Genomic DNA, 25704 nt, shown 5'->3' with positions numbered 1-25704 from the left:
AGGGGTCGGAGGTCCAGAAAATCAGAGAGCACGCCAATATCCAAGGGTAATCCAATAGCAAATCCGAAAAGAGTTCCAAGGTCGAAGCAAACAAGAGCAAGGGTAATGCGTGACAGTCCTCCGTAGAAGTTGAAGTAGCTGTGAAGCAAAGAGTCTTGTTTGCCGGCCTCTTTTGAAGGGGCGAGCGGTATCACGTGACGTATCACGTGACTGCTCGCGTACGTTGCATGGAGCGCAACGTGGCCAGTGATTGGAGCCGCCGGCACTTCCTGGTATTCTGACGTTGCCGGCTGTGCAAGAGGCGCCATGGCAGACGCCAACGCGGAAAAGGACGAAACGAGGCAGATCCGCCCAACATGGTATTCCGCCTGCCGTGTTTTCCCTGCTGGTGGTGTGAACGGGAAATACTACGGCGAGAGGCGCCTGAGGAGGAGAGATGTGAAGAGGGAAAGGACGTGTGAGAGGGCGTGACAGAGCCCCCCCTCAAAGGCCCACGACCGCGTGGGCTGGAAGGATGCTCTCGATGAAACTTGGCCACCAGGCGAGAAGCGTGAACATCTCGAGCAGCAACCCAGGAGCGATCTTCAGGGCCATAACCCCGCCAATCCACCAGATACTGCAGCCCACCCCTGTGTATACGGGAACCCAGTATTCCCTGGACCTCAAAAACATCAGGAGAAGAGACAGAGACCGGAGCAGGAGGGGCAACTAATCGGGTAGGACCAGGGCAGGGCTTAAGCAGGGAGACATGGAAAACTGGGTGGATTCGCCAAGCAGGAGGTACCGCCAGACGCATAGCCACCGGATTCAGAACCTTGGCCACCTTGTAAGGACCCACAAAGCGAGGGAGAAGCTTGCGACAACCAGGAATGTGTAAATGCCGAGTGGAGAGCCAAACCCTGTCCCCCACCTTGTATGCAGGAGCCACTGCCCTCTTCCTGTCAGCTGTGGATTTCATGGAAGATTGGGCCTCACGCAAATGGATCAAAGTCTGGGCATGTACTGACACTAAATCCCTAGCGCAGGCCGAGGCAGCGGGGGTATCAGAAGAGGAGTGATCTGGCAGAGGAAGAGTACGAGGATGTTGGCCATAGAGAGCGAAGAATGGTGAAAAACCAGTAGCAGAATGCAAAGAGTTGTTATAAGCAAATTCGGCAAGATGCAATAAATTAAGCCAAGTGTCCTGATATTGTAACGTTAGGCAACGTAGGTATTGCTCCAATGACTGGTTAACCCTCTCAGTCTGCCCGTCACTCTCTGGATGGTAAGCAGAGGAATAATGAGCATCAATTCCCAACAGAGAGGTGAGGGCCCGCCAGAAACAAGAGGTGAACTGTGTGCCTCGATCGGACACCAAAACATGAGGCAGGCCAAAGAGACAGAAGACAGACTTAAAGAAGTGCCTGGCCAAAACCGGGGCTGAGGGTGCTCCCTTACATGGTACAAAACGAGCCATTTTGGTATAGGAGTCGACAACAACCCATATAGTATCGAAACCCTGTGTGCGTGGCAAATCAGTAATTAAGTCCATTGAGACCGTGTGCCAGGGACGTGGAGGAACCGGGAGAGGAAGAAGAAGACCCAAAGGCCGGCCCCTACGTGACTTGCCCTGAGCACAGACTGGACAGGTATTGACATAATTCTGTACGTCTCGTTTCATAGCCGGCCACCAACACCATCGTTTGAGTAATTCTAGGGTACGATGCTGCCCGGGGTGACCATTAATGGCAGCATCATGAGACCATTCCAACGCCAAATTCCTGGTTTCACTCGTGGGAAGAAAAAGCTTCCCATGTACAAAGGGCAGCCCATCCTGCATAACGGGATCCCATTCTGCTAGTGACTGTGGATATCGGGAGACCCATTGTCGTATGGTGGACTGCAATGAAGGTGATGGTGTGCAAACACAAACTACGTGAGACTCACTCAACAGGGTTTCAGGGAAGGATGGTAGAACTTCCCCCCCAGGAGAACGAGACAGGGCGTCTGCTTTCCCATGCCCTACACCAGGTCTATGTTTGACCACGAAGTCGAACGCGGCAAAGAAAAGGTGCCAACGTACTTGTCGACTATTGGTACATTTCAAGGAGGCAAGGTCTTGGAGATTCTTATGGTCTGAGAACACCACCGTCTGGTGTTTTGCACCTAGAAGGTGATGTCTCCAGGTCTGTAAAGCGTCCTTAATGGCCAATAGTTCTTTTTCTGTGACTGTGTAGTGTAATTCACTTGTTGTGAACTTGCGAGAGTGAAATGCTACCGGATGTAGCCGACCAGTGGCAGGACATGGCTGGGACAGTACAGCTCCAAGTGCATAAGAGGATGCGTCTGCCTCAAGGACAAACGGGAGTTCAGGGTCAGGGTGTTGTAACACCGGAGCAGTAGTGAACATAGTTTTCAGAGAATCGAAAGCATTTTGTTGTTTTTCGGACCAGACATAGGGAACTGAAGGACTAGTGAGCGCAGTGAGCGGTGCTACAATAGAAGAAAACCCAGCTATGAACCGTCGGTAAAAGTTGGCAAAACCCAAAAACGACTGTAATTGCTTGAGTGTGGTCGGAATCGGCCAATCGTTTATTGCCCGGACTTTGGACTGATTCATGGAGAGGCCTCCAGGAGAGATATGGAACCCCAAGAACTCAACCTGGCTGGTATGGAAAATACACTTTTCAGGTTTAGCAAATAGTGCATTGGCTTGCAGACGTAACAACACTTCCTTGACATGTTTGATGTGTTCATCGAGAGAGGAAGAGAAGACCAATATGTCATCTAAATACACTACTACGTATGTGTTCAGGATATCGCCAAATATGTCATCCATGAAGCGCTGGAACGTAGCAGGAGCATTACAGAGACCAAACGGCATAACTGCATACTCAAACAGCCCTTGTCGTGAGCAGAAAGCCGTCTTCCATTCGTCTCCCTCTCGTATGCGTATGAGGTTGTATGCACCCCGTAGATCCAATTTGGTGTAAATTGTGGCATGAGTAAGTTTGTCCAACAACGGGGTAATAAGGGGAATAGGATAGCGTTTTTTTACCGTGATGGCATTCAAACGCCTGTAATCAATGCAGGGACGGAGATCCCCTTCCTTCTTTGGCACAAAGAAGATGGGACTTGCAGCTGGAGAGGTTGATGGGCGAATATGACCTAGACGCAGAGCCTGCTGTATGTAATCCTGAAGGACTCGCTCCTCTGTTTGGGTTAAGGAGTATATCCGCCCCTTTGGGATAGAGACGTCTGGGATTAAATCAATGGGGCAGTCGTAAGATCGATGTGGAGGAAGGCCTTCTGCAGAGCCTTTGTCAAACACTGCCCGAAATTCATAATACTCAGGAGGTATGTTATTTGTGACCGCCCCTATCATGTGTGAGTCTGGGGAATCGGACCTGTCTTCTATGTCTAATGAAGCGACTATCCCTAGGATGTCTGCGGGACTGGAAACCTGAGGTGCCTCAAGCAGGCAGTAGTATTGACATGTTTCGGATTCAAAGAGTACCTGACCTGTACCCCAGTTAATCAAAGGATTATGCCTCTTTAGCCAAGGAATGCCCAGGATAACACCAAACTGAGGCGTAGCTATGAGGTCAAAAGACATGGTCTCTCTGTGGACTTCCTGTATGACTAATTCCAGAGGGGCTGTCTGGTGTAAGATCGGTCCAGAGGTTAATGACGTCCCATCTACTGCATGAACTGGTTCGGGGTGTTTCTTTTGGACCAGAGGTAAGTTTAGAGCATTGGCTAGCGCTATGTCTATAAAGCAACCAGTAGCACCAGAGTCGATCACTATTTGTATTGCATGGGAAACTCCTGCAGCTAGGTTTAAGGAAGCTTGCACCACCACAGGTCGAACGGGACCAAAAGCAAGATCAGAGGTATTAGGTATAGGACTCGCCCCAACCCCTGATCTCAAGGGCGAGTCTTCGGAAAACCCGGAGCTTTGTTTCTTGGTCGACGGGGACACTCCTTTACAAAGTGCCCATTGAGTCCGCAGTAGTAGCAAGCGTTGTCTGCCCTCCTGCGCTCCCGTTCGGCATGTGTGATAGGACTGCGTACCCCGCCGATCTGCATGGGTTCAGGTAAGGTGCTAGATGAGGTTGAAGGTGAGCTCTGGGATATCCCTGCTTCCCCCTTACGTTCTGCCCGTCTGGAGTCGATTTGCAAGGTTAAATCTACCAGATCAAGATAAAGTGTGGGAAGGGAGGGCACTACAGACAAAGCATCCTTCATGGAACCACACAGTCCCCGATAATAGATCACTGCCTTCTTATTCTCTGGCCATGAAGTCTCGGTGGCGAGTTGATTAAACTTGGTAATATACTCAATGAGAGTAGATCGACCTTGAGTGAGATCCAAGAGCTCCATGTCTCTGGATTGGGCTTTATATCTAGTGTCAAAAACCTTAGCCATTTCTTGAGTCAATAATTCGAAATCGTACAGAGCGGGATGATTGCTCTCCAAAAACGGATTGGCCCATGTGGCTGCTACACCTGACAAATGGGAGAGTAGAAAAGCCGCTTTAGAGACTGGGTCAGAGAAAGCTTGAGGTCGGCATAAGAAATGTAGTTTGCACTGATTTATAAAAGTGCGATATTTCAACGGATCTCCCTGGTACCTCTCAGGGGCTGCTAGGGGAAATGGAGTCTGAACCACCACAGACGGGACTGGCAGAGTAAGTGGAGTGATGGGGGTGTTATGAGATGAGGCAGCATCGCCGAACTCAGCGTCAGCAGGTAAGGGATGTCGGGTGCTTTGCATGGCATCAAGACGATGGTTCAGTGCAGTGGTGGCAGAGGCTAAATCAGTGCGGAGGGCAGTGGTAGCAACTGCCATATCTGTCCTAAGCGATGTCACTGCTTGCATTAAAGCAGTCACAGGGTCCCCGGCTGAAACATCCATAACTAGACGACCATAAGGCTTCACAGTCTGTTCTAACTTGATGGGTCCGACTTGATGGTCGTGCAGTTATGAAATGCCTCCGTCCCCAAGTACCGCTCGAGCAGAATATAAACACTGCCCGAGCAATCTTTGAGGCCACAGGAAGGAGTGTTGTCGTCAGCCTGGTATTGAAAACGCCGGAAGGACCCCTGAGCGCTATAAGGCAAAAGGTTATAATCAGGAATACACTCTATAATGGCAATGGGCAATTGATAGGAAGAGTTAAACAAGATGCAGTGACACCAGCTTACCTAATAGAGATGGAATGTAGGTAGAAAACCTACGCAGGGAAATCCACGGCAAGCTGGAATGGTGTAATAGGCACTCCTTCCCAGTACCTCGTGGAGTGTGGCAAGATCTGTAGCAAGGCTTGAAGCAATCCGAAGGTTGCAAAACAGAAGGGCAATCCAAGAGTAAGTCCAGAGTATACCAGGGGTCGGAGGTCCAGAAAATCAGAGAGCACGCCAATATCCAAGGGTAATCCAATAGCAAATCCGAAAAGAGTTCCAAGGTCGAAGCAAACAAGAGCAAGGGTAATGCGTGACAGTCCTCCGTAGAAGTTGAAGTAGCTGTGAAGCAAAGAGTCTTGTTTGCCGGCCTCTTTTGAAGGGGCGAGCGGTATCACGTGACGTATCACGTGACTGCTCGCGTACGTTGCATGGAGCGCAACGTGGCCAGTGATTGGAGCCGCCGGCACTTCCTGGTATTCTGACGTTGCCGGCTGTGCAAGAGGCGCCATGGCAGACGCCAACGCGGAAAAGGACGAAACGAGGCAGATCCGCCCAACATGGTATTCCGCCTGCCGTGTTTTCCCTGCTGGTGGTGTGAACGGGAAATACTACGGCGAGAGGCGCCTGAGGAGGAGAGATGTGAAGAGGGAAAGGACGTGTGAGAGGGCGTGACACTAAGTGACATTAATGGTGCATGCAGGATTAGCATGTTGGAAAAGGAGGGACTACCTCTGAGCGGATGGCAAGCCAGTGCAGCACGCCGCCTTATTGGACAGGCTCATTAAGGCACTACAACTCCCAGTAGGCATTGCAGTCGTTATATGCGCAGCTCATACTAAAAAGGGCAGATTTTATCTCACGTGGAAATCAAGCAGCAGATGATGAAGCCAAGCACATAGCAATTGCAGATAAAATAATGATGAATAGCGAGACGCCTGATGTAAATGAAAAAAATTGTTGTTATAATGACTGTACCTGAAAGTTACAATAACCTGTCAAAGACACAGCTAGTAGAGGTCCAGGGGGAAGCACCTCAAGATGGGAAGAATTTATGGACACAAAGAGGGTGTTCTTTAAACCCCTCTGAAGCATTGTGGCGACAAGATAGCACTGGTAAACCGGTGATGTCTGTAGCCTTATTAAGGGTGGCGCTGAAACAGCTACACTACCCTGCGCACACAACTCGGGAGAATCTTGCTGCAACTATTGCTGAGGATTGGTTTGTACCAAATCTGTTAGAGCATGTTGCATTCTATGTAGTGAATTGTATAGTGTGTCAAAACTTCATGGCTGGGCATACACTGCGCACAGTTAGGGGAGTTATTCCGAGACCTCATGACCCTTTTCAGCATTTGCATATCGACTATGTCGACATGTTGCAAGTATATAATGGATATAGATACATGATTGTAGTAGTGTGTCCATTTTCAAGAAGGATTGTACACACCCAGACTCTACCTGTGCAGCAAAACTCTTAGCGCGGGAAGTCTTTCCTAGATGGGGAATATGTGAAGTAATGAGGTCAGTTAATGGTCCTCATTTTGTGAATCAGATATTTGAACAGATAAGCTTGTTGCTTGGTCTAAAGCACAAGCTTTCTTTGGCTTATCATCCACAAGGAAATGGGATTTGTGAATGGCTCAACCGTTTGCTTAAAGAAAGAATAACCAAGTTGAAGCTTACCTTGAAGAAAGAGTGGTTGCATTGCCTACCACTGGCATTATATGCATTAAGGAACCAACCGGGTCCTGACCACTATCTCACCCCCCATGAGATAGGGACAGGGAGGCGGATGAGGACACCCCTCACGCCTCCATCCAGAGTTAGAAGTGATGCTCAGCCAACTGCAAAAGTGTTAGGAATGGAGCTACGTGATTATTTGAATTGTATGACTTCAAGTATCTCTGTCATTTCAGGTCAGCTACAGCGACAAGCGTTTGGAGCAGTATGGAACACAGAAGGAGATGCTTCAACAGACAAATCTAAAGAACTTCGTGTTCCCCAACTTCTCCCTGGAGATTCAGTCCTAATGCGCAATCACACAAGGAAGAAGTGGGACGAACCCTGCTTTAACGGTCCTTTCATTGTGGAAGACGTCACGCCATCAGCTGTCAAAGTGCAGGGCAGCGTGCTTGGATTTTCCTAGGCAACATCAAGATTTATGCTGGAGAAACCCCTCTGCCCCCACCCCTACCGGAAGCAAGCACAAGCATCGGGGAAGAACCACAGCACGTGCAGACGAGATCTATGATGAGGACGAAGGATGCAGAAGCTGTCAAGTGAAAGACAAAGAGTTCATTGGACTGTGGCTTGTTTTCAAAATACTCTGTGCAGTCATTGCAGGGTTAAGGAAATAGCTTGGTTCTTAAGCCACAGGAGCTCGTTAACTTTGGACTGAGGCATGTTTAAGCCTTGATAAGAAGAAAAATATGCCAAATTCTGTGTTCATTTTCGACAATTGGAAGAAGTTGCAGTACCCTGATTCATTTCACACTGAGTTTCTGTTTGGATTTGCCCATGGTGTTACCCAATGACAACCTTTCAAGGATCATATTTGAAGTTTTTCTCTTTATTCTGCACTCTTATCCGGCTATCGTTGGGGGAACTTCTAGTGTTTGTATTTTCCTGCAAGATCCTAAGAATGGTCCCATTGTAAGGAGACTACTCGCAGCAATCATCGAGCAAGTTGTGCAGCTTCCAGAGTATAGTGGGGATAGTGCAAATGCCCCTATCAGTGGATAATGCACACATACTGGTTGGCCTTATTTTCTACTACCTGATTGAAGAATGTCCACAGCTATTTAATAGACATACAGATGTCAGGTCATTCTTAAGGGATCCGAGAAATAATGCAGCACTGAATAAGATCTTGAGGGACATCATAACTCAAGTGAACGCATATTCCGAGCAAACTCTGAGGTCAGAGTAAAACTTTCCTTCAAGGGACAGATTGAGAGGTTGCTGTTGAAGAAAGACTTTTGTTTCATGCTGAAAGAAATTCATCATCTCATGTGGTCTGAAGCAGATTCGAGGCATGGACTGGGAATTAGTATATGTAGTTGAACTTATCTAGACAGTTGAAGCAGATGACAACATTCTAAAAGGAGACTTTCTGGAGAAAACGTCTTGAGTACATTTGGTGAAATCGTTTTCTTTCTTCATGCTGAGGAGACAGTTGCATTTCACCTAATAAAGGCTGATACAAGGAGATTGTTGAGGGTCTTGTTCTTATCATTTAGTAAACAGACAGTTGATCAAGGACAAGGTGCAGAGTCAAGTCAACGGTTTCCAGAAGCAGTACATGATGTTGCAGTATTAAAGTTTGTTTTTTCCTTCCTTAGGCAATAAAATGGGTATTGTTAGTAGTAGCATGGTTATGCCGGATGCTGAGAGACACCCACAGTTTTTCACAAAGCAGATGCTGTAAGATTTCGTACCTATGCATAATTTACCTTTGCATTTTGTTCATAATTGTGCTGCTTTCACTCTCAGTATGCACATCGTACAAGATATACATGGAGCTAAGACTCCTGAATCTTCCTGAGCAGAAGGAAGGTATAATCGTGGCAACTACTAGGCAATCAAGACCCTACGTAGTCATTCCTGTTCCAAAGAAAGATGATAAATAAATTGCCTGAGTCTGAGACAAATGTCACTAACAGTCATTCACGTGCAAGAAGTGTTGTAGAAATTCTTTTTGGACATCAGAAACAGGCTTTGCAAGAGAGACAGAGAAAATGGTTGCTAGAAGGTGAGCCTCCATATGTAATGCATGCAAACACACTGGTCCTCTGATAAATGACCTCAGGTTAGATCCTAAAAGAAAGTCACACATTTAGATTTTGCAAGACATTTACATGCCTAAAAGGTATGGTGAGAGAATGAATCCTGCTCAACTTTTTCCTACTCAGGTAGCACAGATGAATGTATCCAGACCACTAGTCAATGTTCCTATGATTGATCCTATGAGGAAGAGTTATGCTGACGTACTTCATGAAATGATCATAGAAGGTCACAAGAGAAGAATGAGGCCTAAGAGAAGTACCAAGGAGGATGATTTCGAGCTGACTGATTACCTGGACAGCAGAGCACATTTGGGAAAAAAACATATGGTACCAACATACAAAGGAAGTAGGAAGAAGAGTACCAACATACAAAGGAAGTAGGAAGAAGAACCTCAAAGGAATGATGCTTTGTGTGTGCACTCCTGCATTACCGTATCGGGAAATCCAAGCTTTTTTCTAGCTATTGAAATTGATGTCCAGGCAGCACATTGCCTGTCGCAGGTAGCACTTTGCTGAACAAGAGACCAGTTCATGGGCCGAGATGCCTATCTCAAATGGGCTACTGAATGGGCAGACCCAGATGAAGATGATTATGTGCAAGATACAAAGACAAGAGACAGAGAACATACCAAGAATCATGTGATCAGATATGAGAAGCCTGATTGGTCTCATCTCCCTTCTTGTAGACCGTGACCAAAACCGATTGTCTCCAACTATCCGAAATATCTCCAGTTGTGATGATATTTAGATAGAGACAACATAGGGTATTGGCCCAAAATGTCGGGTTGGCTTTAACAACGGCATTGGCGATACCATCTGGTCCAGGGGCTCTAGAATTCTTCAAACTCCTGATTCTATAGAGAATATTGTCAATGTCAAAGTCCAATAATCCTTCCAGTTTAGGTCAAAAGAGCAGAATAATGCTACAGTAAGTATATTTTGTTTTTTATTGCGGCTGCACAGCAAGATTCCGGGATGACATTATCCTCCAATGGTGTGAAGCTGACTGTATAAGATCTAACCATAGCCCAAAACCTCTTATTATCATTAGTGTGTAATAGGTTAAAGAGAAGTATCCAGGATAGTCACTAGGGGGCGCCCTGATGGTTGGTCCCTGATTGTGTGTCTCTCCCGTAGCAGACCAAAAAAGTGGAGGGAGCCTCCAATTTTCACCTCCCCCCATGGTGTAATCAAGCCCGCAGCATGGAAGACCTGAAGACCCCCCGACCTGGAGGGCGAAACAAAGGAGCGAATCCCTTCATTACTCGATGAGCAGGGCCATGGAGAGGTGCCAGCCGAAATCGAAAGTGCTCTGTCCCACCTGGGACATAGAGCGAAGCAACAGCGTGAGGCCGCCCAGCCCGCGTGAGGTCTGCAGAGCAGAAGAAACAAGCTGACAGGTGACAAAGAGGTGGGTAAACTCCCCCCCCAGCCCTGGCACTGCTCAAAGCTCTGAGCCCACATATGCGCATTTAAGGAAATACTCAGGACGCTGGATTTTGCCAGGACACTGCCGGAGTGCCCAAATGTTGACCAGAGCCGCACCCCCGAGGGTGAGGAATTGGGAAGATCTCTGCCGGGGGTGCACACTGGCCCCACAGATCTTTCCAGAATCGTGAGGAGTGTGGGTCTGCAACACACACACTCGCCCTCCTCTCCTGGCAGAGTCATCTGGTGAAGGGTGGAGGCTCTGTGGCGTAGGAGCACTCAGCCACACGGAGGGCACCGCAAGAAGGGAAGGAGGCCCAGGGAGCGTGAGGAGTTTTTTGGTGGCACCCAGGAACCTGCCAGGTTCAAGAAGGCTTCTGGGGCCGGAGAAGCAACAGGGAGGTGTGGGCCCCCTACCCAGGGCAGTTTGCCTGCCTCCCCACCTGGACATACAATAGTGTGGGCCTGGGTCACCCTGGCCTTGGTACTATACCCTGGATGGCAAAGTGCCACAGTAGGCTTGTGGGGCCAAAGCAGCAACGGGGAGGTGTGGGGCCCCTACACAGGGGTGTGTACCCACCTCCCCATCTGGACAAGCAGTAGTGGGGGCCTGGGTCAGTCTGGCCTTGGTAGCATACCCCGGATGGCAAAATAGTGGCCTTGGTGTCACGGCCCATGGGGTGAGGTTGCAGCTCATCCAAGATAAAGTGGTACTTGGGGGATTGCCCTGGCTGACAAGCTACACAGGAGACCAGAGACGAGTCTCACACATGGACACAGAGTCTGCCTGCGTCCTGGCAGCCCCTACTATACAAGAAGGTAGATCTACCAGTTAACTTCAGCAGGGTCACGACTCAAGCTCGAGTACACAGGCTGAAGAGAGAGGTGGCACATGGACGCAAGATTGAAATTAGCCAACTTTGAATACTCCCCAGAACCGACGGAGGAGGAATAGCCACATGGGACACCATATCTTTGGTGTAGGAGGAATATGCTGCCACCAAAAAAGATGTAGCGGCACTAATGGTGGAGATTAGGAACATGAGAGCGGACATTGGGGCTAGGGTCGATAAAATTACTCAAAGGATCGACAAAATAAAGGAAAGACTGGAGGAGGTAGAGCATAACCAGTCCTCCCTTGATACTTTGGAGACCCAGATGGATGTGCGTCTCTCGCAGGTGGAGAGGAGAGAGGAGGAGATTATGCTTAAAATGGATGACCTTGAAAATCACAAAAGGCGCAACAATCTCAGAATCCTTGGGATTCCAGACAAAGAGGGAGAGAAGGACTTGAGAAGAACCCTGTATGAAATTACGAAACTCATCTTTCACAATGACACGATTGATCAAGCAAAGATTGATCGGATCCATAGGGCCGGGGGCGTGGCTGAGGCCCCAGGACTGTCCTTGCCTGCTTCCACAATTTACAGCGACAAACTCAAGATCCTGGAGAGAGCAAGGAAAAGGGGCCCAGTGTTGTACAAGATGATGAAGGTTATGGTTTATCAGGACTTGCCCCCTGTAGCTCTCACCAAAAGAAGGCTTTGCTCACCCCCTCACTAAGTGGTTACATGAGAAAGGGGTCAGATACAGGTTGGAGTTCCTGTTCTCCATCACTTCTGAAATGGTTGGGCACAAATACAGGCTTGTCATGGAGGAGGACATTCACAGGGTCACCAGGGAGCACACGGGAGAAGCTGAGGCCCCACACACCTCAAAGGAAAAGGCAGCAGTAGGGCTCCTAGGTGGCAAGAGGTGAGCTCCCGAACAGGGATACCGTGATGGCTACAGTGGAGATGGAACAAACATAGATCCTGTATACGTAATAACAACAAAACTTTCGGCTGTGGCAAGACACTGGCATGACAAAAAACATAACTTGGCACAGATTCGATTTGCTATCCTTGAAATAGTGGAAAAGAGAGATCCACACGAAAATTTCCAGAAAACAATGGATCAACGAGAAACATTTTGGACTGACCGTTTGAGTTCCCTGATACCCAAGGGAATGAACGAGGAGATTAATTTCATGTGTTTTTTGTAAACAAGAAGTCCTGATTTTGTATAAACACCCACAGAAGCCACCATATTTGATAACCAAGTCTGGATCCCAATCATTGATGCATGAGACTGACAGATTTTGACACTTGGAGCAGGATTTATTTCTAGCTGTACAAGCATTGCGTGTTTGATTGTTTAAAACATTGTTTGGGTGAATGTTTTCTGCTTGTATCTTTAGATGAACGACTTTTATATGATTTATTATTCAAATTTTTGTTTAGGTGAACAATCTTTGGTTGCACTTATGCTACACATCTGAATATTTACACTTGTGCCTTTTAGATTTAAACCAACTGCTTTTAGCTCACAATTTATGTACCCGTAATTGGTTTACATAGATACAATACATAATAAGCAAATGGCTGTTAGCTTTGTGTACAATCAGCAAGAATTTGTTTGTAGACACCAAAGAGGTAAACAGTATATAGATTAAGTAGGAATAGCGCAATTCATGAATTACTTAACACACGGATCCCACAAACTTATTTAAATGCACTCAGATTTAGATGAACAGACAGTGCATATAGGTTTAGACATAGCTACTCCACAACAAGTGTTAATCACATGAGAAAGGCTTTGACAGCTCGGCTACCCACACATAGTGGAACAGAGGTTGTCATGGAGACATCCCCGCCCCAGGGCTAACACCCGGGGGTGGGGTGCGAGGCGTACGTGCTCCAGCAATCCTGTTGGACCACGGCACCTCACTACCGTCTCCATGACATAGCTACTCCGAAAGAAGTGTTAACCACACGAGATTGGCTTCCACAGCTCGGCTACCCCCACATAGTGGAACAGAGGTTGTCATGGAGGCATCCCCGCCCGAGGGTTAACACCCGGGGGTGGGGCGCGAGGCGTACATGCTCCTGATATCCTGTTGGACCATGGCACCTTGCTACCGTCTCCATAACAACCTTTAAATAGAACTCAGAAACATGCGCGAGCACGTCTCTCCACAGAAGGCAGCACTACGCTGGAACTCAAGGTAAGCATCGGCGAATACTCGCCGTTTGATCTATAAGAAATATGAGAATGGCTGCCTAATCGCCTGTTTCTCTAACAGAGACACGATTGACATATGCGTTTTGCTACGCATCCGAAACACAAGTGGCTGTTAAGCCATGAGCGTCGCAGCACGAAATATAGGAACATAAGCTCCTAGGGCTTGTAATACATTACAGAGATAGCGCATTCAAAGCAATCAGGTAGGACATGTTTCTGTCCTTGATAACCCATGCATATAGAGTTCATAACGCTGAAACTAAATGGCAATTTCTGTTTTTCATTTATTTTTTCTGGCGCAACAATTGAATATTCGTGGGACAAACCTAATGGTATGTGCGAATTTGTGAATGTATTGTATATATACCACGTGATGTATTCAAATTGACAAATATATTACAATGTTAAGATTGATGATGTAATCAAGTGCCCATGTACAGCCCTGATGAAGGTTCTTACCGAAATGCATTGGCAGAATGTATATTGATGGCAAAACATGATCGCCCAACACAGTATACTGAAAATGAATATTACTGCAAAAACGGGAATGTAAATAAAACATTCCTGGCCAAAACTACATGGATATAATTGAAGTTTTGATTAAACTAAAATATTGGAGAGAGAATTACACTTCTGGAAATTTGCAGCCCTAATTAGGGGCCAACTGAGATGCGCCAGTTATAATAAGGCAAAGTTGCCTTATTTCTTTTTGTGGTTTATCGAGGTCCTTGTGTTATAGGACCAGTTTTGAACTGGCAGCTCCAGGTTAAAATTATATAAAACTGACTGAGAGATCTGTACACTTAATTAAAGCGAGTAAATATTGTGGTGCCCACCACTCCGGTATTTCTACAGTGGAGATAAGACAACGGGACGACCAATTAAGGGTGGGCACTTTGAATGTGAAAGGAATGAGCTCACCCACGAAAAGATCACTGGTCGCAAGGGAATTTCCAGAGGTCGGAATTAGACATCCTGTTCCTACAGGAGACCAGATTTACTAAGGGTGAAGAAAGAAGGATCCCAAGTTGATTAGTCAGCCGTGAATACTTGTGGTTCAGGTCTTCTAAGGAAAGCAGGGGTGGGTATTCTTGTGAGTAAGGCACTCAAGATGGAACTGATCAAGGTCTGGTCTGATGTGGAGAGGAGGGCTCTGCTGTTCTTGGGCACAATCAGGAAGGTGCGCTTCACGTTTGCCAGGTCTATGTCCCAAACCAGGGACAGTTAAGATTTCTGAAAGATACACTTGCAAAAATATTGTTAGAAAGCACAGGGCTTCTTATCACAGGAGGTGACTTTAATATGTGGGCGGATATTGAGTTAGACAGACATGGGTGGAATGACAGGAAATGGGACCTGCCAAGACTAGGTTATCGGGAGTTCCAGGAGTCATTGGAGGGGTATGGGTTGAGAGACACATGGCGCCACTCCCACCTACGGGGAAGAGGTTATACCTTTTATTCTCCCCCACATGGAACCTGCACCAGAACGGATTATATCAATATTTCTAAAGACCTATGGGAAGAAGCACAGGGTTCGGCGATTATTCCGATTTCCTGGTCCGTCCATGATATGGTGACAGTAGACTTACCCTGCATAGGCCTGAACCTCAAAGGTGCGGAATGGGTATTGGCCAATTGGACCATTTCTTTTTTACCGTATGGCCCATTTCACTGAATTTGGGCTGTCCGAAATGATCGTACAACCAAACATTCGGTGAAATGGGCCATACCATTCCATTATAGCGAACAAGGGGAACAGGGGTTGCGGGGGTGTCCCCTGCCTCCAGTACATTGGAAGCGGGGGACTTAAAAAAAATAATAACCCCCCCAAAAAAACAGAATAAGGAACCCTTCGGCATCAGTTCCAACCTGCTTTGCAGAACAGAACTGACGCCGACAGTGAAAGGTAAGTGGGGGGAGGGAGGTGGGGATGTATTGGGGGTGGGAGGTGGGGATGTATTGGGGGGAAGCAGGAAAGGGGGGTGGATTGGTATGATTTGCCCATGGCAAAATTGGGTTCGTAGTGAAATTGACTACGGTCAAATCCGCTGCAAACAATTATGCCACGGTCAAATCATACCAATCCGTGACATGGAGGTGTAACGAATCCCTGTGGAAGAACCCTGTATTCCATTTGGAAATAGGCAAGGAAAATGTGTAATACTTTAAAATAAATCACACAGTTGAGGTAGAGAAAAGAATTGTGTGGGAAGCAGGGAAGGCTACCTGGAGAAGGATCCTGATCAGAGAAGGGGCGAGGAAGACGAGGGAATGGTCACAAGTTGAAAGTAGGCTGAGGGAAGAGATAATTAATTGGACAAAAGGGCACACAAGCTGTCAGAGAAGAGAGAGGAATGCATACTGGAGGAAATGGGAAAAGGGTAGAGCTGCGTTTTGTGGAGGAGGGGAAAATAACTTGCAACCTACAATTTCTGAAACAGAACTTTTATGAGAAAGGGGATAAAGTAGACGCACTCTTGGTGGCTAGATTAAGGGGGCAGCAGGCAGAAAGATGGGTCACAGAAATCAAAGGTGTGGAACCGTCGGTGGAAGGAATTTCAGAGGCCTTTGTAGTCTTCTATGAAAAACTGTGCGATTCAGAGGTGGAACCCAAGGCAGGCGACATAGACATATATCTAGCTGGTATCCAACTGCCCAAATTCTCTGTGGCAGAGACTAGTGTACTGGAGGCCCCCATAATGGAAGAAGAAATTAAGAACGCAGTGGCGAGACTACCACTGGGAAAGACCACGGGTGAGAATGCGTTCTCTGCATGGTTTTATAAGTCATATCGACCTGGGAGGATAGCTTAGGGGCAATGTGCTCGCCTTCGAAGCAAGACGACACGGAGCAACACAGGTTCGATCCCCGGGTCCGCGCCTAGAAACCTCTAGGTATTAAGCGCGTTATAAATGACCTATCATATCATATCTCTCCGCTTTACTCAAATTCATGACGGACCTGTTTAACGATATACTCAACACCGGACCAGCCACGCAGTCCTTCGGGAGGGCGCTTATCACAGTGATACATAAGAAGGGTAGGGATCCCCGAGTGTATGCAGCCTATCGCCTGATCTCCCTACTTAACGTAGACACTAAGATATATACCTGAGTGCTAGTGACTAGATTAGAAGGGTACACTTGCTGGGGCTGATCCACCCAGCTTCCTGAACTTCTGGGATCCTGAAATATGTCTCCTTCTTGAGCCCTTAGTCTGCCAATGCCCTTCATCTGCCACCTTGAGGTGTGCAGGGTCTCAGCGTCTCCTGTCAGCTCCCTGGTGACCCTTTCGCGATTTTCGAGCTCATCCATTTTAAGCATAATCTCCTCCTCTCTCCTCTCCATCTGCGAGAGAAGCACATCCATCTGGGTCTCCAAAGTATCAAGGGAGGACTGGTTATGCTCTACCTCCTCCAGTCTTTCCTCCATTTTGTCGATCCGTTGAGTAATTTTATGACCAAGTGGGCTTCATTAAGGGTCACCAGGGAGCGTACACTATGAGGAAAACCTTACACCTCATACATGCAGCCCAAAGGATAGTTGGGGACCCAAACCTCCTGTCAGTGGATGTAGAGAAAGCATTTGATAGGGTGGAGTGGTTGTGAAGTTTGGAATAGGAGAAAGGCTTCCCAGAGGCATAATGGCAGTCTATGGAGCCCTAACTAAAAGCGTGTGTTATGGTTAATGGTGGGTACTTGCGCTGGTTCAAACTGGGAAGGCGAACTAGGCAGGGTTTCCCCCTCTCCCTGACATTACTCACAGTCTTGATAGAACCTCTCGCCCAGAAGATCAGAGCTAACCCAGGTGTGGTGGCATTCTCAGTAGAGGGTGGACAAAGTCGCATTGTATGCAGACGACATGCTTCTACACATAAGGGATCCCCTGAACACGATACCGGCAGCGATTCAATTCATCGAGCAGTATGGCTCCATGGTGGGACTAAAAATCAATAGATTCAAATCGGTTCTTTTCACCCAAGACAGGAAAATTGATGGGGAAATAGAGAGGTTTACATCACAAGGGGTGCAGGTTAGCCTGGACACACTGAAATACCTGGGCATAAATGTCACTGGGGATATTGAAAACGTATTTGAGGCGAACTCCACCTCCCTCCCCCGATGGCTAAACTACAGGAAGAATTGTTAAAATTGCAAAAGCTAACGATATCTTGGCTGGGCCGCCTCAATGTACTGAAAATGATGGTCCTCCCGAGGATCCTCTATGTCTTTCAAATGCTCCCCATCCAGATCCCAGATTCATTCTTTTGAGAGATAAAGGACTCCCTTCTGAGGTTCCTGTGGCAGGGGAAAAAGGTGAGGATTCCTAGTGCTGTAGTGGTAATACCCAAGGAGAAAGGGGGAGTGGGCCGCCCAGACATGAAGCTCTACTACAAAGCACCTCAAGTAGAGGGCTATGTGCCAATGAACGACACACACGCCCAGTAACTCCATACCAAGAGTTCTGTGGAGCTCTGCTCAATACGAAAAAATATTATCGTAATGACACACACTCCCGACAGCTCCGATAGTTCAATAAAAAAAGAGGAAAGGATCAACCGTGTAGGTTATGGATAATAGCAAGTCGGCATTAATTGTTTAGCAGGAAATACTCACCTGCGGCACTTCTGATGAATGGCTTATGACTCCTCTGGCCCCCGGACTCCTCACACAAAACACCTAACACACACTGCTGCCGCACACTGTGCTGCGCTGCGCGCAGGTCCATTAAATATATACAGAAGACCTTCATCCTTGATGAAAAGCCAGAGATCGAGATAAGACTGCAGATTGGAAAGTTCAAAAATCCACAGGAAAAAGGAAAATTGCTTCTGACGCTGTCACACACCTAACACACACTGCTGCCGCACACACTGCTTTCCAGCACTTCTCCTATATGTAAACTGCAGATTCGGCTGTGACACTAAGCATGTTAAAAACAAAATATCTTTTGCTGTGATTGTTATTAGAGGCTTTGCAATGCTGGTTTCTTATCCAGTCTTGGAGGTGCAATCAGTACATGTATGTGACTGTGACCAGAAAAGTTGCCGGTTCGGGCCTACCTTGTGGTAGCAGAGATGTACGTGACAAAGGTAATAAGGGGAAGCTAGTGAACTGTTTATTATCTAAAAATATCACCTTGATTTGTGGCATTTCTGCAGTGGTCACCCTCCCTTTCCTAAAACCAGGAGAGGTTTTTTTTTAACTCATACAAACTCTCAGGATGAGAGACAGTGGGCCTAATTCCAGGACAGTGTGGGCAAAACCGGGATGTCTGGTCATCCTACTCTCAGTTGGGCAGCTGCAGAAGGGCCGTTCTGTCCCAGCGCATACGCGTGCTGTGTAGGGTGGGGCTCAGCCTCAGTGGTCCGTGGGCAATGATATGCAGTCTTCTTTGTCCGCCATCAATAGATCACAGGCAGAAGACTGTTAACTGAGTTTGGTAGCCTCTGTCTGGTTGGATAGCACATGAGTCAAGCCAGAGGGGGGGCTAAGGGGGCTATAGCCCCTGGTCTTTTGGTTGTAGCCCCGGATAGAATCTCTGGAGCTACAGCCAAAAGGCTAGCTAGCCCCGAGTCCTGACAGTTCCGACATCAGTGTAGCCCCGGCTCTTTTCCAGACCTAGCAACACCCCTGAGTCAAGCACTTCTGCACTTCAGAAGTTCGAAACCTCGAATGGCCAACTCAGCCGTCACCATTTTGAGGTTGATAAATTGAGTACCATTAAATTGAGTAATAGTAACTTCTTTTATTCCAACGCTTAGAAGCAAGAGGGATATGGCATGGAGTGCTATATAAAAGTAGTATTATTCTTATTTATATATAACACATAAAATGAGCCTGTGGGCATGGTAGCGCAAGACAAAACTAACAAAGCCATGAAAACACAGGGAAATATAACAAAATAGCAATCAGTCCGTGTTCATGGCAATCAATTAAACATACGAGATTCTAGTTCTTGTTTAAATTTCATAAGACAATGACATCATCCATCTCAGTTGCAGGGGTAAATAATTCCAACTTGTCGAGCAGCATAAGTGAAGGAGCCCTGAGCCACAATCTTCTCTCTCCCGTCAAAAACCTCCTAGAATATCAGCAATTACAGTCTAAGTGGACTCTGGGTGTGCATTAGGCAGAACCACATAACAATCACAATACAAGCCACATGATTGTGACTATAAAGCAGCTATTTTGACTGCTGAATACAGAACACATTGTCCGCCAAGCGCACGCGCGACTGGGAAAGTCAACTGTGCTCCTCACAAACACAGAGCGATTGTTTGGACAGCTTCATTGAATGTCCAGCGCTCAGCAAATATTGCGCCACTGTTCTTCCCCTCCCATGGCGAAGGCGCAGTACTCTCCCTGTCTGCAGAGGACCATATTTCTACACGAACTATCACACTCAATTCAGTCTTCCGAACAAGTGGTGGGTCCACCTCAGACAAAACAAATACAATGGGGAAGGCAGTTTCGCCAAGACATCTCACTTGTGGCCCACGGTGGCACGTGCGTGGTTTGAATAAAAAGCAATAGCCACACTAGCATGTGCTTCTGCCAGGCACCGTGCTCCACTTCTCTAGTCCTGCAAGCATTGCTTGAGCGGCTCCAGGTGTCTGTAGTGAAGCCCTGTGGCATATCATGAGGCAGCAGAACCAACACTGGATGTCCCCTAGTTCAAGCCTGGCTGAAGATGTGTGTGGGCCATTTCAATATGATGGTTGGGCCCCCCTTTCCCCCTTATTAGAGAGGAAAGAATTCTGAGGCACCCATGGGGGGCATGCATTATAATGGAGATAAAGATAAGGTTAATAGCTGCCAATTATCCCAAGATGACGAGCCAGCAGGGTGATGAAGCACAGAATGTCAGCTGAATAGCTATGAATCCTTCTAAGTGGCTGGCATGGAGGAATCTGTGTTAAAAGGCAGCAAGGTGATAACACTTCTGCTATCTTCAATGGAAGTGACAGCTCGACGAGCACCAGCAAACACAGCTTGTAAGGTGAGCGATGTAAAGTGCAAACTGTAAGCCCCAGAACGTAAGTAATATACAAAGGAATATATTGTCGTGTTATTAGACTGCTGACTGGAAACATGGGGGCAGTTGCTGGGGCCCCTGCTGAGTATCAAGGCCCCTTTCATTGGAAAAGTTTGAAAGGCTCCAACGCCGTCCCTAGTCCCCATGGTGGCGGCTGCACTGGATATCCCCATGTAGGGCTGGAAGGCTCATGCTGTCCTACCCATGCGGCGGTGGTGCATGCAGCGTGTCCTAGCTTTAAATATCTCATAACACACTAAGAAAACACACAGCGTATGCATTTATTTTAAAAACTGTGCTACTGTCAGTCCTTGAAAGTATTGCACTCCAAAGGTCAAGCTGACATGAGGCCCACATGAAAAGACCAGCATCTCTGGGTAAGGAGCTGCTAATATATGGAGAATTGTAAATCCAGCTGGCATGTGCAAGGCAAACTAGAATAACATTTTGTTACATATATAATATGCCCCAATATGGTTTAAAGATCTTTTATGTTCCCAGTGCTCTCTGAGAGATACCTTTTTACCTTTTTCTGAATTGCATTTTGGTATTTGTAGTCTTCCAGTCAAGATGGGGGGAATAATGGCACAATTGTACACTTTTTGTCTAACTTAGTTCTATAACAATGTATATATTTGAGTGACACTATTGTATGTGTACTTTTCAAGGTATCTTTATAAGGCAGAGTGGTATCCAGTTAAAAAGTCAAAAACATTTGGTCGAATGCAAAAATGTTGAAAAAAAAATGTCGAAAAAAATGTCGAATGTGTTTTTTTTTATTTGTATGTTTTTTGGGGTTTAGCTAGTAGAAATAAATTGCACATACAAGAAAAAATGTGGGGTTGGAGGGGAACCCCCCCATTAAAAAAACAAAAAAACATTCACATTTTTTTTTCAACATTTATTTTCTCGACGTTTTTGCATTCGACATATTCACTATAAACCAAGCAGAGTATTGTTGAAAGGCAGACATGGGGGCGAGGAGTGGAAACGATGAGAGGGCAGGTAAGCCATGAGTATTTTCTCAGGATGTGGCAAGAGAGTTTGCAACCCTGGACACTGGTGCAGTTATTTTCTCCTGATTGTGGCTGCTTTTCAGGGCACCAGTAAAGGACACAAGTGGGTGGACAGTGTAACTTTTTTTAGAGGTTGGATGCTACACCTTGCTTTTTTTTAAGTTGGCAAGCTGGCTCAAGTGTTTGGCTACCAGGATTTTACTCAGGTTGTCATTTTCCCAGTGCAGACCCTTACCCACAAGACCACCAGCCCTTGTCTCATATTGGGATGTTGTTTTCCAGGGAATATTTCACTACAGATTGCTGGCTTTTAAAAGGTGAGCACCTTTTATACTTTGCCAGAATATTTATTGGAACATTTTCTCTCTCAAGTTATTTTTCTGGTGTTCATCACTTATTTTAAAAGTGCAATGTTATTTTATCTTGCGCACTTTCTTCTAAGGGTAATGTCACTCGAACTACATTTGTATATTTCACTTTAAGATAGAGGTACACTTACTGTGCATATATTCATGGATGCCAGCCTTTGATTTTCGCTATGGGGCAAAAGTATCTGGGCAGCTGATCATTTTCTTCCCTTTTCTGCACTACTTAAATGCAGTTAGTTGGGGTTCTGCGATGTGTCACAACAGTAACCAAGAGACCGGCCATAAAACAAGGGGCTTGTAGCATGCTACTTAACCAAAGTGTGTGATCCTTGGCAAATAATGGAATATCAGTGCCATTGCCTAAATAAAATTGTGAGTTCTCAAAGCCTGCCATCTTATATACATATAAATTCCACTGTCAAAACAGGTCAAAAGCAGTCTGTGATTGGTTGCAAGTGTTTTAAAACATAGACTGGGCACGGCGAAAGGGCGTGCCCACTGGCCAGGGCTAGTGGTCTGGTTGTGTTTTAAAATGGACAATGGGCACGGGCGAAGGCCGTGGGCACTGGTGCGGAAAAAATCTGGGGAATAACAAAACCCTTGAAATTGAATGAAAAAACATTGTTATTGATCAGTTAAGGTAAGAAGCTTATTGCAACATAACCTGAAATTCAACGCATTCGGGAACTCAGGACCGGCTTAAATCAGCACATCAGTAACGTATTTCATTGAATATATATATATATATACTGTGTGTGGGCGTGCGTCCATGTGTGTGTATGTGTGCGTGTCTTTTGGTTGTCCATAGATGTATACATGTGTCAGTCTGTGTGTGTGTTGAATGGACATGCTGCCTGTGTGGTTTACTGTTGGATGTCCTGTCCGTCTCTATCTATTTAGTGGATTAATGTTCCCTCTGTAATTACCTGTCTCTGAATCATAGTGGGGGTGGCCCCTACAAAGGCCCCTTGTGATGGGAAACGAATAAGTGACACCATTAAGTTCAGTAAAAATAGGCCACAATTTGTTCCATAAGTGAAACTACAAGTGACCCCACCACTGCCTGGTTCCCTGTGAACCAGGCTCCAACCATTGCTTCTGGGTAGCCCTTTGCCATTCCTGGGCATCAGCATTCAGGGACATGCATCAGTTCCGGATTCAAATACTTCCAGGGTATTTGTCTTCCCAGGCATTTACATCCGGGTGAGGTTTCACGTCACTTCCTGGCTACTGAGGACAATCTCTTGACTCCATACTCTGTATACCCTGTATGGTGCCTAACCAACTAAAATTTACATTGGCATGACACAGAGGAAGGCAAAACAACGGATTAGTGAACATCGGAGCTGCATTAAAAATAAGGTTTTCTAGCACCCCTTGTTCCTCACTTTTTGACTATGGAACATGCCAGCGACACATTGAAATGGACCATCTTGTGGCAACAAAATAGAACAAATGACAGAGCAGGAGATGCGAAGAAATTGTTCTTTAGAGAACAATGGCTTATATTTCTTACTAAAGCATCAGAAACAGGTTTAAATGATATGATTACTTGGAATAGCTTCTCAGGAAGTCAAGAGAGCCATTTGAAGACTTAGTGGTCACTTTTATGTGACTAGCAAGAAGCCCGCTCTTGATCTTTCGCGAGCCTAATTTAATATGTTGTGTTATATGCTACCATTTTACAACACCGTCCATTACATCCATCACACAGATATCTTAATAGCCAATAGCAGACCATTCATATTCAGCCTTTGTGATATCTGAGCTGGAAGTTCATGTCAATTAGAAAGGCTGACAATTGAAATGAAATCAAACGACTTTCCCTTGTAAGAGGTCGTCTGTTCACAGCAAGGGAGTAATGTTCCACTCAAGAATTTTATGCAAGAATATGTAGGCAGTTTTAGTATACAACGCCACAGATGGCGTCAGCGCCAAGCTCCTAGGCAAAGGGATGGATTACATACCTCGACTCTCCGCGTCTTCATTTGTTTACATTTAGGCATGCGAGGCATGTACATCACGGCTTCGTGCGCCGGTGACCCAAGGTGGACAAGTGTACGTACGCCCAGTACAGATGAGGCCACGCCCATTGGTTTAATGAACGTAAGGCGTAAGCACACGTCATCACGTAGGATGCAGATCACGCGAACCCCATAACCTGGTATTTTACGAGATTCGCATTCCGTTTCAGGCAGCACACAGCGCGTTGGAGTCAGCCCGTCCACTTCGATCCGAGTTGATACAGTATCAGCAGAAGGAAGCAACGGCGTGTTCCTGAGGTTGCAGAGCACCCATTTCGGTGAGTTAGCTTTTGGATGCACTAGGGTCCGGGGACTAGATAGACACAGAAGCCCTAGTGGCTCTTTGCTCTCCTACTCATTGTACACTCCTCCTTCTCTTCCACAGTGGAAGTTGCTAACAGTTCTGTTCTACCAGATGGCAACACAGACCTGAGTCAAGATATCATCTAGCACAAGGATATCTGAATCAAAGTACCACACAGGTAAATAGAACTTATGACCTGTTTTTACATACGAGATAGGAAGCTTTTAACCTTCAGGGTGTTTCTGTAAGCATAGCAACATAATTGCTAGTTCCTGCACCCCTAATATGATTAAGGTCCCTTCCAGCCATCATATATACTTTTGTTGAGAACTGAAGCATGTATATTTATACATCCATTATAAGACAGCATGTAACAAACTTTGGATGAAGGAATAAGTTCACGCTAGACTATAGTATAGCCGTGATTATACTCAGCACCAGGCAAATGAACGACATGAGACCGTTCCGTAACTCATGCTACAGAGACGTTATTAGACGGCCGAACAGACCAGACTGATATTTGTATGTCATTAACTCTTTCTCTTTAGTTCCATTTGTCTTTCTCTTTTTCTCTAATTGTAGAGTGGTTATTGTCTATTGAAAAGACTCGATACCAAATTGATTCCTGTGCCCAAAGGGAGAATTTATACCTTTGCTGACACGTTAAGCCCATTGTGAGGAATATAACACACTGCTAGGGTAGCAGGTAGCATTGAACTTAGAATCAATACTAATGGCCTGTTTTTCATGTTTTTTTCTCCTCCTCTCTTCCCTCATTTCTGGTTCATCGTTTCCGGTGGTCCCCCCTAAGGTTTGATGGTGGGACTCCAAACAGCCACACTTCACATGGCGTGAAGAATAAGAATATAAGCCTAGTCTGGAACAGGCTAAAGTTAATGTTTGAGGCTGTTTTCTGTTTTTTATACAGTTGTTTGTTGTTGGTTCCCCTGAAGAAGTCTACAGACGATTGCTAGAATTAGTTGTTGTGAGATAGACGAAACAAGTTGGCTTATACACACTGAAAAATAAACAGTGTTGAGAATTGTTATTAGGTTGAAACTTAAGTCCCCTCTAGGCAGAATAAGGGAGACTGTAAAGGACAGATTCTTCTGGTGAGGAACCCTCAAAATAGAGGATGTGTCTTTTGCTGCCCAACCAATTGTATAGCACTTTATTAGCGAATTTGCACATTAACATTGCACTGTGAAATGAATTGGTGATAACACTACACTATTGGTTTTAGTTTTGTATAGGAAGGGTGAGGTTTTATGAATATTTTATGTATGTGTTTTTTTACTTACTTTGAATCATTTTTACGATGAATTTTAGAATATGCAAGATGTTAATATTGTAAAATTGTGCCTCGGAAAGTGGTGTGTTTGTAATATTCGTATATATCAATTTTCACAATATATGTGTGTCCGTTGAGACAAAATAAACAAAACATAGTCTAAAGAAATTTTATGACTCAGGACCTATTTGGTACATGGCCCCAGTTAGGTAAATGATGGA

At 46.0% G+C, this 25704-nt stretch overlaps 1 long non-coding RNA gene across 1 annotated transcript in view; it reads right to left on the bottom strand.

The window, feature by feature from the left end:
• The window catches only part of LOC138527303 (uncharacterized), a 488084-nt gene that overhangs the window by 164004 nt on the left and 298376 nt on the right, over nucleotides 1–25704 (bottom strand). The gene's annotated exons all lie outside the window — the stretch shown is intronic.

Source organism: Ambystoma mexicanum, chromosome 14 (genome assembly GCF_040938575.1).
Source record: "Ambystoma mexicanum isolate Mex_15411 chromosome 14, UKY_AmexF1_1, whole genome shotgun sequence".
NCBI classification, from domain to species: Eukaryota; Metazoa; Chordata; class Amphibia; order Caudata; family Ambystomatidae; genus Ambystoma; species Ambystoma mexicanum.
Note: the sequence above shows the minus strand (reverse complement) of the source record. Positions and strands in the feature narration are given on the sequence as shown.